We start from the raw sequence: 13,013 nt of genomic DNA, 5'->3' as shown, positions 1-13,013 counted from the left end.
AGGTTCTGTACCTCACTTTTCTTAAACACATAAATTTAACACAATAATAATAGCGTAAAGAAATCTATATCTACTAAACGTTCAAATCTTCGCATGCAAATAGAGAAGTTTATTCAGTATTAACTCCGTTCACTGTATTTCGCAATAAAAAGTAATTACTGCAATTGAAGCAAGTCTCTGACCTCCAAACGGATGGAAATTTTCAACTCCTCACGTATAATTTCTACAGATCGGCTTTCAGGGAGATATTTTGCGTAGTACTCTTGGATTTCGCGATATCTGCACTGTTTTACGCAGTCTCGGCTGTATATATTCTTTATGGAGATCCCGATAGAACAGACAGACACAGACGACGGAAAATCGAGCACATGAAAAAATCACAACACACTATTCAGTTTTAAATAGCGACTTCGTCCCCATTTAATCAACGTTGTGGCCCTTCAAATTACTGAAACCCTCATGGTGAAAGAGCACGATTAAATCCGTAAAGGTTTAGATTGCTTTACTTCAGGGTACCCTATATCACTGTTTCCCATAGAAATCCGTAGATACTGTCTGGAAAGTGCACTATGATTTATGAAACTGACATAGTACATCTCTACAAATCTCCCCCGAATCCATGCTATTAATTAAAGTACGAATACGTAGGTATTAACCACCATTGGCCATATTTCACACAAGCTATCGTTGAAGTGCCTCAGGATACGTATTAATTAATTCTATACTGCGGTAAAACCTAAATTCAATTAAATTTGTTAATGTACCTTTTTGCTCCGTCGACAATTTATTGTGCTTCAAAATGCAGACTGGCGATACTCAAAGCGTAATACGAATGACACATTATAATTAAGCTTGCTCTAGATTGGTTTGTAATGGCTCAAAATCCGATCTAATGAAACTTTATTACATCGCTTACCTTAAGGGTAACCAGAAATTTAATTTATTTGTTAAATACCGAGTGTTCGCATCACACTAGAATGACATTAGAATTACATTTTTTAGATTATTAATGACGAAGCGAAAGTTTTACGACAAAAGCTCAATTGCGTACAGCGGTAACGTTAGAGGTCATCAGATTGGATTGAAATTTTGTACATTTTTCTCGAATTTTCGTTGCAAATGTGTTAGATTCTGAGTTTAAAAGTAAATCCGATTTGGTTTTGGAATATTATTTGAAAGTGTAGGGCGTTGAAATTTAGATAGTTAATTTGTCCGATAAAAAGTCGTTGGTGGTGGAATTTCAGTAATAAAATTTTAAACCGTGTTGGAAATGAAGTCTGCCTTTTGCACATTATTCCAATTTCTTTGGCCTAGTAACGAGTCCCTGAGAAAAGTTCGTAGCATGAAATGTTTTTTTTAATTGTGTGGTTTTGGAAAACACCATGGATTGGTAGAATTAAAAACATTAACCGATGAGAATTAATTAATGATCGCCCTCATTAACAATCCTCCATTTTTGGGCGTGTTTTAATTAGCTAAAGATTAAGTGGGATTTACTTTTCGATAGCTTCTCTTCCTCTTCAGTAACTTTTCTACTCTCGCATCGCAATATTTTTACGTAGAATACAGTGGCATATTCAAAAATATTGTTTAACTACCTTTCCTGAGATTTGACGCAAAGTGGGCATTTTTTAAATGCAACACCCCATACATAGGAGAATTGTTCTCTGTTCCTAAATTCACAACCGAAGCATCGGCTTTTAATTTTAATTTTAATACAAAAGTCTCCACAAATTGATGTTCCGAACACAAATGCGTACAAATATGGCCAAATACAACTAAAATATAAAAAAGGCAACGCTTACCTTCATTTAAAAAGGAATGTCATCCAGAGAAGTGAGCTCGGTTCCCGAATTTTCATAAAATCAAAAGAAAACTCAACTATGCCTGAAGGGCCTCGCCTTACTCGTAGTAAGATTCGGTTACCTAGCCAACGCTGAGAAGCAACGTGAGAAAACTTTACTCATAACTTTACATAGGTCGCAATTTGCAATATAAAATACTAGCCGTAACATAAAGAAGATTACATGCAAATGGCGTACTTACAATGAAGAAGAATATTTAATAATAATCTTTATTGTCCAAACAGGTGTAATACAAAACCCTAGAATAGGACAAAATTATAAAGTGAGAGAGTAAAAATTAATGAAGTAACTAACTCGTAAAAAAAAAATAATAACTAAGTAATATAATTAATATAATATAATATAATATAATATTTCTTTGCAAATGAAGGTTTGGGTTATCGCTAACTAAATTTCTTGCGTTATTTCGGCGCGGACGGGTTATTTTGAGCATCAAGCTTCAAACTTGAAGCCTTTCCGTCATTTGGGTCCCGATTAGCACAAAATATAACCCATCAAGGTTGGCTATAACTTTTGCTATTAGCATTTTTATTATGTACTTTATTGTTGAGCTAGAAAATGGAGAGGATTATAGATACTTTCATAAATATTGTGAGCGAGGAAAAAGGAAGCTTTAGGTATCGCATCAAATCGAACTGTTTAAATGAGACGCGACCGAACTAATCGATCGCCTCAAATCGGTTTAAAACTGAAACAGAGTATCGCCGAGAGTAAACCATTCCAATATCCAGCCCAATTGAATTGTAAGTGGTTTACGGTATCGAGATCTCAGAAGCAAGTTGAATAGAAATAATATTTACAAGTAAGAACATTTATTTAAAAAGAAGTAGTCTCCCTATCTAGGATATAAAACAACTAAAAAACTGCAAGAAAATAAACATGGGGGGGGGGGGAGTTTTCGTTGAGCCTTCCTATAAATAATATCAATTTACATAGTGGTTACAGTGTTCATGTGATTTCATCAAAGTTACTCTGTACCAGGCTAATTGACTGTTTAGGGTGATTTTTCAAGGATAGAATGATGAACTTTCAATTTTATTATTGATATTCCTATGCTGCGAATATGAATTCACCCTAAATGGTAGCCGCCGATTTTTTCGTTGTGAAGTTTATCTTTCGTGGCGATCTTCCTCATTAACTACTTATACACGTAATGCCATCAGTATTAACAGCTTATATGGTATTGCAAGGATGCAAATTCTCGGTGTTTAACAAATAAATTGAATTTCTGGTTACACTTAGGTAAGCGATGTAGTAAAGTTTCATTAGATCGGATTTTCAGTCATTACAAACCAATCTAGAGCAAGCAATTAACTTAATTACAATGTAACAATCGTATCACGCTCTGAATGCGACAGTCTGCATATTTGAAGTAAAGTAAATTGTTGAAGGAACAATAAGTTACATTAACAAAATTTAATTAAATTTCGGTTTTCAAGTTGGAGCTCAACAGTATAGAATTAATTAGTGGGTAGTTGATCGAGATCTTTGTGTGCGATATGGTTTTTGGTAACTTATTTCAATGTAAAATGTGCTTCGGAAAAACTATGCGAGAATATCGTAGAATATTTCGAGTATTAAAAAAGCTTTCTTCTTTTTTTAAAAAACAAACTTTAGCATAAAAATTAAGTGAATTACAATTAAAATACAGTAGATCCGTACTTTTTTCAGCGAAAAGAAAGCGCAAGCAACCCTCTAATTACCACCCTAATTAAAATTAGTCCTTCCCCTTTCGCAGTTTTCTCTAATAACCTTCTAGAAGTGTGACCAGTTTAAAAGACTTAATTTTGAAATAATTTAAACTAAAAGTGAAAAACGAATTTTTGCAATTTTGTGAAAAACCTCCTTCCCTTCAAAATAACTACAAAACAACTGGAGATCCATAAAAAATGCTTACAGCATCCAATTATAGTTTTTTTTATTCGAAACATTTTCCTCACCGGGAATTTTCTGTACGACAAAGTGAGATATAAACGTTTAAAAGGTGTATGTATATGCGAGCACTACCTTGTTTTAGCCCTTTAAGCTCACCCCATTTTAAAACTAAAAGTTTTAAAGGAACTTGATGTAAATAGCCTTGTAGCTTTTGTAAAAACCTACAAAATGGTCCTTTAATGCATTTTCTATAATAAAAATAAACGAGTTATGATTAAAAAATGAATCACAGTTTTTTTCGAAAAATTCTGAAAGCACAAATCGGAGCGTGATGATCTACATGACCTGAAGGCAGTGGCGGATTCAGCAGGGGGCAAAGGGGGCGATTGCCCTCTACGACAACTCAAAAAGGCTTGGCGAAAAGTCAAAAAGCACCCTTTTAAATGTTATAAACAACTTAATTTACAGTATTTCCATTGCATTCTCTACTTTTTATCTTTCAAAAAATGTGCACTGCGTACAATCTGTTCTCCGTAACCGTAATTGGGAATGGAGCGTCTTTATGACCGAAGTTAAAAGTTTCATATTCACAATGTGCCCCTCCTGAAAAGGTTCTCTAGATCCGCCACCGCCCGTAGGTATATATTTCGTACAGTACACATTAGAAACGTACATACACTACATCCATTCCATACGCCTATACACTATGCAATCTATATACAGGGCGATTCAAAAAGAATATCTCTCCACTTTGAAAATCTGAATTTGAATTGAAGCAACAAAAAAATCATGGCTCAAAATGAAGAGTATTACAGTAAGTTTTTTCCCACTATAAAATAGGTTCTCAGATGCTGAACATGATGTCAGGATGATGTCAGTGATGACAGGAGTCATTATAGACATTTAGCAATGTGACAGGTGCAGCCGAAAAAGTGACAGAGCATAATAATAATAATATTGCCTCTATTTAACAAAGGAAATGAACAAAATAAATAAGTTCAGATTGACAATAAAATAATGTCATCTGTTCTTCCACTTAACGTTACTATTTTGAATGTCGATTCACAAAAAAAGAAGCAAACTACATCATAAAAATAAGTATAGAGTATGAGAAAAGATAATGATAAAAAAAGATAAATATAAATTGCATAAAACTAAGTGTACTAGTCTTACCGGTAGGTATAAATATTTAGAAATTTGAAAATGGAGCACTTACCTGTATTTGTTGTTTGTAGGCTGAGCAGATCTTTGTGAATAGTGGATGTAAATGTTTTTATGGAAAGCGATTTAAGGTTCACGAGTAGTTTATTATACACATGTGTAATATAACAGGTGAAAGATTTTTTGAAAGCTTGTGTTTTAGATGAGGCCGATAAAGTGACAGGCAGCGCAACGAATTCTTTAGTCGTTTCTTTCTTGGTACAAAAACTAAAGCAAAACAGTCTTCTTGAGAATAAATGCGTCGATAAGGCGTTCCTAGCTTGTGACTGTGTTTTCGTGACATGTCCGCCATTACTCTTGAAAAACACATTTTCCGTTGATTTCGATTTTTTGTGAAAAGGAAAGATGCACTTTGGGGTAGTAGGGACGTTGATAAGGGTTAAAACCAATGTTCATTCTATTGCACCATGTAGTTATCATACACAGAGTTCACAGGATGTAACGGACGGTTCTTATCCTTTGTTTCTCGGCGTCGATGTCTGTGGAAGTATTTCGAGACTTTAATTATACGTTTATACTTCCATCCAACTAGCTCAGGTAAATAAATAGGTAAATAATAGGGAATGATTAAGTTAATTTTGATCTTCGCAAGATATTACTACCGAAATGGATACTCTAATATGCCTGGAGGAATTACACTGACAATTGTCACAATAGCTCGGGCGACAATTTTGGATCTTTTAACGACAAATCTTGAGACATTTTGGTGACAAGTGTTTTTAGGGTAATTGCACCCTGCTGAATTCGATTTTTCCTATCACCACCTCGAAATCCGGCTGCTAAAGCCCCAAATCAAGATGGCGCCCAAAATGGCGACTAAAACCCACTATCAGATCGTTTTCTTGTTGTAAACAAAAATATTATCACGATTTGTATCTAGTACATACGTTGTAGGTACTATTTATTACTATTTTATAAAAAAATGTGCAGTCAAAAAAATCAGGATGGCGGTCAAAATGGCGGTAGAAACTTGGGTTAACTAATTTCTTTAATTGTGAGGGAAACATTGCATTTTTTTATATGGGAGTGGTACAAGTTGGTCAAAATGAGTTTTGTCTATCCGCCATTGTTAATAATAATTTTCGAAAAAAATAAATCAAAATGGTTCCCAAAATGCCGGTATGTTTATGACTTATTTATATATTTTAATAAGATATTTTAATAGCAAATTATCGAAATTTTTTTGAGTGTAGAGAAGTATTAATAATTTAATTTTACAAATAGAACGCCAAATGTTGTTTACACAGCGTTTAAAACACGCGGGTAATTACCTAAGGACCTTCTAACACGGCGACAACGCGAATCTGCTGGCTACAGATGCGACAAACGTCCGGCAAGTTTTAACTAGTTTCAAAAATGTGCCAAATTCTTGACAGAACAGCTTCCTAGCTCAACTCTTCACCGTTTAACGTCTTCAAACGCTTTTTTTTACTCTTGTTTGTGTTACTAATACACATTACTAATAATTCATATGTCTAAAGTCTATAAACACAGAGCTCCTTATCCAAACGATACGAAAGGATAAGAATGAAATTTTACAACTTATCCTTAGGTAGAGGGTACTGATATAGAAAGATATTAAAAAAAGTGGTTGACAGTTTTACATTCTTTATGCCTAATGTACATTTGCAAAATTTTAACGAAATCATAGTAACTGTTTTTGCGAAAAATTTTTTTTAGTTTTTAACTTTGACATTTTTTTTTCTCCGTTTTTTTATGATAAAACCTGGCACAATTTTTGTAGGTTACACACAGAAAAATAAGGTCTTTAAAATACTTTAATAAAAAATTTAGTTTGCTATTTGAAAAAAAAAGTTCGATGCCGTTGCGGCACTCAAAAATTTTGTTCAAAAATCCGGTCTGTTAGTTTTCGTTTCCGTATGACTAATAACATATTCAAAATTTGAACAAAAACCGTCAACCCGTTACCTCGCATGCACGTACGTACAGATGGAAATCGTTATTTGTACAACTAGAGAAGAAAGTGGACCCTTTTTAGAGACGAATGTAGTTATTTCTAAAGTAGTAAACAAATTTTTCTTTAAAAGTTACTTAAAATGATCTAAAACGTCGATATTTAATGAAATTTTAACATGTCCAAAAAATGGAAATCGCATTAGCCTTCGGAAAAATGTCCCCTTTGCAATTAATTGACTGGAATACTATTTTAAGTGCAACTGAAAGGCGAAAAAATCTATTCCGGAACGAAAACGCTCACGTCATCCAAAGAGTATCAATTTTGAGGTTTGAAAAACAGTCGTCGGTATATCACCGATCGAATTAAAATCAATCCTCTTGATGTTTTTGCTCATTTCTAATTTTTTAAAATTATGTTTTGTTTTCGACTTATTTTTTATGCAGAATTTGTATACGGTAATAAATAATATGAATTTAAACGAATAATAATTATTTTAATCCTATACATCGCATACAAAGGGTCAAATTAAGCGCGATACTGTCCCCTCCATTTTGCATGCCATTTTTTAAAAAGTTTAAATAAAGGTACTGTATTTATTTTTCACTTAAGCAGGCACTTTTCAAGCAAATTATAATTCTTTTGCTCACTTAAAGTAAACTAAATCAAGACTACCACAAAACTTGGTATTGGGAGCGCCATTTCAGCCGCTATCTTAATTTTTGTTGGTTTCAAAATTTTTCATAAAATAGTAATAACTGGAAAAACGTATGTGTTACATAAAAATCATGACGACATTCTTGTTAAAATGTTAAAGTGTGTTTTAGTCGCCATTTTGACCGCCATCTTGATTTGAGGCCTTACCAGCCGGACTTCGAGGTGGTGACAGGCAAAATCGGATTAGTCAATGTCCAATTACCCTAAAAACACATTAAAATTCTTTGTCTCACGATTTGTCGTTAGAAACCTTACAATGCGCTTTACTGAATTTCTCGCCCGGACTATAATTCAGTGTACATTTGAATTTCAGAATCTATTTGTTCCTGTTAATCTTTGTAATAATTACGATTGCAAAAGAATACATTAATTAGGATACATTTGTTTTAATTAAACACACAATAAAAAAACCTAAACCTAAACTATCCAAACCTAAACAATTCTAATTTTTGAAAACACTTCAGCACTTCAGTCTCCGGGTTAAATTCGAACTTCGTAAATAAATTGTCATTAGTTCCCACGCAAAGTTCTAAAATAAGCAGGGCGTTGGATTTTAATTAGTATAAAGGAATATTGTCTTTTACCTTATGAATGAAGTCTCTTTATTCAGCTGGAGTTGTTGAACTTGATGATTCGGTCGATGTCGAATCGTGGAATTTTCTACGACTCGCAAATTGTCGATGGCCACGTCCTGTTGCTTTGAAATCTGCAACCCTTCGCTGCAGTCTCCTCGGATAAATGGACAGTATATTGCACGTAAATGGTGATGCAATTTCTTCCGCGCTGAGCGATTCGATTAGTTGGCAGTCGCTTTTTCACACTTATTGATTGGGTATTATTGTCCTAAAACGACAATAGTTTTAGACGCCTTTTTAAATATTTCTCAACGTTAAAATGGTACGCGTTAAAAACCTGCGCTTACAACGACCACAACGACTTAATTCGCACTGATTAAAATTTACCGTTCCTCTCTCCCCGCTGCACATTTACACCTTTCTCCGGTCAAAGTACATTTCCTCTATTCTAAATTTAAACCTCGGTTTAAACTTACAACAAATGATACATTTACAAAACCTAATATACATTATATACAGTTAATTACAAAATTTTATTCCTTCAAGCTCAGGTTATGTGTAATTAAAAATATTCACACCCAATACAAGGATAGAGGGGACTGTTTGGCTCATTTATAGCGAATTAATTAATTTTTTTGTCAGCTTACCTTGATGTTTCGATCGAGCGCGAAATGCTTGGTCTAGTTGTAGGTCATCTGAAATGACATTTCATTTGTGATATTTGCAAGGTATAATAAACTGTTTTAAATTATTATGAATAAACTGATAGAGGAGTTGAAGAATTTATATCTAAATTGCGTGTACTGAAACCTGGGAAGTTTGTTACGGTCTATAGATCCTCGGGTAGGTATATCTTGTAGGTGAACATAAAGTAAGAGGCATGAAAAAAATTGTGTCGTTGCACATTTTCAGTTATATGTCTATTTAAAAGATCTTTCTTTGTACAGCGTGTTGATAGAATGTCTTTCGTTAGAAATTTATGTTGGATATGTCGACATTCATTCCACTCCCGTTTGCTTTCAATCGCAAATTTACAGTAGAGCTTTTGAAAGCGACGGTGTTGTATTTCGCTCAATTGCCATATTAAATTCTTTTTACGAAGAACATATTCTGGTTCTTTTACCGAACGCCACCCTGAATTTTCCTTATACTACGAGATGCAACTGACGGAATCTGATACCACGATGCTCAACCTCGGCCAGGGACATAATTAAAAAATTTGGTTGGACAATGAGGTAGTACCCACAACCGACCCTTTAACTTTGGCAAACGATTCAGGGTGAGATTTTCGAAATGATGAATATCGCGCCTTATTAAACATTGCGTGATTGAAATTATTAACCGGTACGACAGAATATTTTATACAAAATCGATAGTACGTATCTCAAGGTGAGGATGCTTTGTGTGAAGGTGTACAGTTAGAAAAACGCACTCGTTCAATTAACGCCAATCTAGTTCATGAAAAATTTCACTAAATTAATTGACGTAAATAAACTACTAACCACTAAAAAAATAGTGAAGTTACTAATAGTTTCAGAAAATATTTGTGTCATGGCGCTCGATGAGAAATATAAACTCTTCAGTAAAGAACAGTATCGCAATGCGATTTTGTTGGCATTGTAGTGGTACCAACTCAAAATCAAAGAAGAAAGAATAAAGCAGATGACGCTTTAGTCCAAGACAGCTTTGTAACCTGGCGAATTAACATGTTCTGGAAGAATAATAAAAAATACTACCCGCATTTAATTTAGAATCTGTTGTCCAGAACAGTTCATACTCAACAAAATTCCATTCTCAATAACGAAATTTAGCGGAAATGGAAAAATGTTACTGCGTAATGTACTTATAATGGTCTGGAAATTCATTAGAAAATAATTTTCAATTTCATTTCACATTGCGCGTTTGATATCTTCGAAAAATGCTGCATTTAAAGTAAAAATCACAAACAATAATATACTAAGCGCAAATGATTACTTTCAGAAAGTAGCTTTCTAGAATAGAGCGTCAAAGATTAATAGTGAGACATATAAAGTGATGCTCGTGTCAGATGTTACCTCATGATATTTCCAGCACAATTTAGTAGTAAAAACTTAGATAATTGCTTCTAGATTATTTCTCTTGTGGCAACAAACTTAAGATGAGAAGCTGAAGTTTGATGTCTGAGGCGGAACGTTTATCCTGGATAATTGCAACTGAAATTAATCAAAATATCAACTATAGTTAATGGTCTCGTGCGTTTTACGCTTTTAATTAAAATTAATTTGTTTCGACGTATATATCAATAAACTAAAGGAACTTAATTATCGCAATTTAGTGTAAATACAGGGCGATTTTTTCGCTATTTAGCGTGATGATGTTGGAAGCTAGGGGATGGAGAAACAATTAACTTGGGAAAGAATTACAATCGCACGCGCTCAATTTAATACGGTGCTATTTTTTTAAGCTAAAGCATTGAATACTTTGTTTTTTTCGATACGAAATTGTAAGTTTGGATTGAGATTAGTGATAATATAGTCATAGTCGGGTCGGGTCTTGTTTTGCGAAAATCCAATGCGAGAAGCACTTCATATAACAATTAAGTTAAAACCGTTACCCCCCTAATTTGACCCGAAAAGGCCGGAAGCGCGTTATTCGAGATGGCGTCCAAAATAGCGCCAAATTTAAGAGTTTTTCTGCTTTTGGCCATTTGTACGCGATCCAGGTGTCTATTTCCTCTGTTTTTGCAGGCGTATAGCACGATTAAGCACTTAAGAATATATTTGGTGGATTAAAACACCATTAAAAGGTCATATTTTAACGAAAATTCTCCAAAAATCGAAAAATTAGGTGGAAATGTGCATTAGATGCTGTGCTATGTTTAAATTCAGACCACGTTTAAATGCTCAAAAGCATTTTGAACAGGTATTTAGGATATTCGTTTAGTCAATTAAATTCTTTCTTTCTTCATCATCCCCACCTGTTTCCATTTACGCACTGCGCTTTACATTTCCACCCAGGGCTCTTTCTTGCATCCACACTGCTTAGTGTTGATGCAGAGTTCTTTACACCCCCAAACAGTAAACTTTCTTGGGAGCGGCCCTTTCACAGCAGAAGTGAATTTTTGGGAGAAACTTCCCTCTTTAGATATTTGTGCGTACTTATTGCGTGTAACAAACACACTCATTATGGGAATGTTTGATCTATCCGTAACCCCGTGTACCTATACGTTAGGGTTTCCATCACCAAATTTTGAAATCCAGGATTTAAAGGTAGAAAAACCAGGACACGCCAAGATGGGAAGCAATGTATCGAAAAAAAATTCATAATTTGTTTTAAAATGTTCGAAAACGTACAAAAACAAAATTTGGGCAAAAAAAATTGTTCTTTTTGTGGATTTTAATGTAATGTTATGTTAGTAAATGTTTAATCACCTTCGATATGTCTCAATGCTAGATAGAGAGCAGCTAGTGGGCGACAACATTAGTGCGAAAGAGAAAACAAGCATTTGATACATTTTTTCGAAATTTTTGGAAATGATCTCCTTCAGTAAATAAATTGCATTTTATAAAGCAAACATAAAATAGACACATTATTTTCTGGATTTGGTTAAATAAGGAATTGACCTTACTTAATATGTAATAACAGTTCAAAAAGTTTATACAGAGGGTTCAGGACTTCATGTCAAATTTCGCAGAGTCGAAATTGCGAAAGTCTAATTTTTTTAGTGCATTTTCGAACCCATGTTGGATGGCGCTATTGTGGCCATTTTATCCGTCCGTCCGTCCGAGACCTTATCTACTCCTTCATGTTTGAGGATACTTAGTTCGTTCTTTATGCATTCGAATACATGGAAAATGCGCTAAAGTTACTCGCCTTAGGGCAAAAACCTTTTTTATTTTTAATGAATACCCCCCCCCCCCTCCCTCTCCAGCCACGGATTGTATGATCTGTATAGTTCTATTACATCAATTCCCTGACAACTAGGATAGTATTTGTTTCTTGACGATTCTGTTAAATGAAAGACAAGTAATAATTAAAAATACTATAAAGCTGTACAAATTTTCTATTTACTCTCCTTTATACAAAAAAAACTGTTCATTTAAACTACCCTTATTTTTCAGAGTGGATTCCATTGGTCAACAAAGGATAGGGGTTGTCGTTACAAAAAAAAAAGGTTTTCGCATTTTAAGTACGAAATTAGGTATGACTGAGAAAGAGAAAGCGTTCGGAACGTATACCTATCTGTACACTTGACTTTTGTTGAATTTTCGTTAAAAATGTCATTTTAATTGTGTTTCAATGCACCAAATTTATTTTGAAGTGTTTAATCGTACTCTACACATCTGAAAACATAGGAATAGACACCTGGATCGCATACATATGACCAAAAGCAGAAAAACTCTTAAATTTGATGCTATTTTGGATACCAGCTCGAATAACTCACTTCCGGTTGGAATTTCGAGTCGGACTTTTCGGATTCAGCGGGATCGAATTAAGGGGGTAATGGTTTTAACTCAATTGTTACATGAAATGCTTCTTGCATTGAAACGGAAAGCTTTTCTTAGATTTTAGCTCCGACTATCAGTCAGAAAAGCCCTTTGTCAGCAATTCAGACCATACACGATTTAATACATAAGTTATTTTCACCAATTAATAAAGCTCGACCTTAATATTTTGGTATGGCCGCGATATATGCCAACCAAGCTTTAGTTAATTAATTAAGTAGTCACCTGGATCCCCGATATAATCTTGATATTACTTAGATACGGAATTTATTTTGGTATTGAAATTAAATAAATAATTATAATGTTAGCTATTGCTGATTATTCAGACAAAAAGCCAGAACCCCCTAGTGCCAGAGCTTTG

General features: G+C 34.1%; 1 long non-coding RNA gene across 1 annotated transcript; it reads right to left on the bottom strand.

Annotated features, from left to right (window-relative positions):
• Positions 1–8,018: 8,018 nt before the first annotated feature.
• Positions 8,019–8,907, bottom strand: LOC116166601. Its single transcript, XR_004144357.1, has 3 exons — positions 8,816–8,907; positions 8,178–8,436; positions 8,019–8,122 (listed from the first exon to the last, which is right to left on the bottom strand). It is a non-coding gene; the product is annotated as an uncharacterized LOC116166601 (long non-coding RNA).
• Between the last annotated feature and the right edge of the window lie 4,106 nt (positions 8,908–13,013).

Source organism: Photinus pyralis, unplaced genomic scaffold, assembly GCF_008802855.1.
Source record: "Photinus pyralis isolate 1611_PpyrPB1 unplaced genomic scaffold, Ppyr1.3 Ppyr1.4_LG3b, whole genome shotgun sequence".
NCBI lineage: Eukaryota > Metazoa > Arthropoda > Insecta > Coleoptera > Lampyridae > Photinus > Photinus pyralis.
Note: the sequence above shows the minus strand (reverse complement) of the source record. Positions and strands in the feature narration are given on the sequence as shown.